Genomic DNA, 2282 nt, shown 5'->3' with positions numbered 1-2282 from the left:
CACTGATGGTCAGAGTGAAGTCAGAGTTTGATCCACTGCCTGAAAAACGACCTGGAATCCCTGATTGTCGAGTGCTAGTACGGTAAATGAGCAGTTTAGGAGTTTCTCCATCTCTCTGTTGGTACCATGCTAAAAGGTGGTAGCTGCCAGTATAATAAACATTCTGACTGGTCCTACAGCTGATGGAGACGGAGCCTCCCAGAGCAGAGCTCACTGCTCCAGGCTGAGTCACTGTGACCTGGCCTCTGGACTCTGAGGACACAGAGACAAAAACATAAAGCAGCGTCATGGTTTAGTCGCCTTCATTTCAGAGGGACGGATGTTCATAGAGGAGAGGAGTTTGATTCTCTGGACTTACCTGTGAAGCAGCAGCAGAGAGAGTCAGATGAGGACGGAGGTCAAAGTCATGTTTTGATGAGGAGGATTTCTGTGTCTTCTGTTGTCATGAAGGACAGCTGTCAGTCCTCCAGTGTCCAACTCTCAGGACTATAAAGTCTCCCAGAGCACTGGAGCATGGTGCTGCTGATGCAAAGTGGCTCTCTATGGAAATGCTCTGACTGACTCCAACAGGGACTTGTTAATAGTAATGGTATATCGCGTACAATTAGAAAGGTTAATTCCAGAAATGTGTGACATTGACAAACATATGTAACACTTTTAAGGCGGTGCAGGTTTAACATACACTGCAATCTTTTGATCCTGTTTGAATTAAACCATTGATCACACAAATTATGATAATTTTTCAAGTGAAGAAAGTCCGTTTGTTGTAGGTCTCAGCAGCCATAGATACAGCAGTAACTTGTAATGTTGCGTATCAAACCCTAACACATCAAAGGGACATAAGGCCATTATTAAACTGTATACCTTCATCTTTTGTGCTGAAACCTGTCTGTTGTCATGCTTCAGCAGTGATGCACATCTGTCGCCATGGTTACTGAGTCAAGAGAGGGAATTGAAACATTTAAAAACCTGTTTCATCGAATCTGACACCGTTTCCTAGTCTTGACCTGACTCTCACGCTGATCCTGATCTCAGTCTGCACTCTGCAACTTTTCCTCAGATTCATCATATCTTGTGTTGCTTGTAGAAACGCAGATATTCTCTGTATGTTAAAAAATAAACTACAGATATATAATCTTAAAACACTTGTTTTGGAAAGTACTGGAGTTTATGCAATACCATGTAATTTAGTCTTGAAGAAAATGTACTTTAAAGTATTTTTTTGTGTTTTTTTCCCATTATCCTTCAGTCAAAGTGGATATTAAGATCAATATCAATGGCAAAGATCTTCAAAAGGGGGTCCGTGACCCCTAGTGGGTCCTCAGAGTTAGTACAGGGTTTTTTAATTAAATTTTTTTATTAAAATGTCTGAAAATATACATCAATATCGGAATCAATATCAGGAAGTAAAAAATGGTATCGAACCATCTATATGAATAAGCATAATCAGTTGTGTCAGTGTATATTATTACAAGAATAAATTATGTTGATGTTTTAATTGAAAAACAGAAGATTCATTAAATCCACAAAGACTTGGCCTAAACCTGGGAGCTCAGCTGCTTGAGCGTGCACCCCATCCACTATGGCGTACCCCACATGTGTCAAACCCAAGGCCTGCGGGCCGAACCCGGCCCCTCACAGGTCTAAACGTGGCCCGATTATCAATTTAGGTTCACAGTATATTTCATCTTGTGCCAAACAGAAAAGAAGGGGAAACTTTGATTTAAAACTGCAAGTACGTGCGACTTAAAGCTGAATTTAGCTGATCTTCCGACTTTATGGTTCAGAACTTCCCCCAGAAGGAGAGAGTTTTTAATTCAGGCTGTGAAGCAGGTGAGTCGGCCGTGTGGGAGCCCGCTTTAAAAATGCCAGAAGTCAACAATAAGCATTGGAGAAAGCAACAATAAATGACAAAAACATGCAACAAACATCAAAAAAAGCGATAACGCAGTATAATGCGATAAGATATTTGACTTTTCTCAATAAAAACATGTCAAACTCTACATCTCTGGCCTTGGGTGTGATTCTCATTTTGAATGGGGGCCCTTAGTGAAGTTGAGTTTAACACGGTAAGGGGTTACTGCATGTGAATATCACTCCCCCCCTCTCTCTCTCTCCCCCTTTTCCTGTATTCAGCTGTTTTTCTCACCCACTTAGACCTAAAACATGTCCTGTTACAGATGTAACGGTGCTGCTCTCTGGTGGAATAACTATAGTAGCACATGTTTCCAGTTTCATAGTCACTGATGTTCCTCCCACGATAGATAGATAGATAGATAGAT

General features: G+C 41.1%; 1 pseudogene; it reads right to left on the bottom strand.

The window, feature by feature from the left end:
- The window catches only part of LOC116692392 (immunoglobulin kappa light chain-like), a 27025-nt pseudogene extending 26449 nt beyond the window's left edge, over nucleotides 1-576 (bottom strand).
- Nucleotides 577-2282: the final 1706 nt, after the last annotated feature.

The sequence above is a fragment of the Etheostoma spectabile genome, chromosome 7 (assembly GCF_008692095.1).
Source record: "Etheostoma spectabile isolate EspeVRDwgs_2016 chromosome 7, UIUC_Espe_1.0, whole genome shotgun sequence".
Lineage (NCBI taxonomy): Eukaryota > Metazoa > Chordata > Actinopteri > Perciformes > Percidae > Etheostoma > Etheostoma spectabile.
The sequence above is the reverse complement of the archived record's forward strand: the minus strand, read 5'-3'. Positions and strand labels throughout refer to the sequence as shown.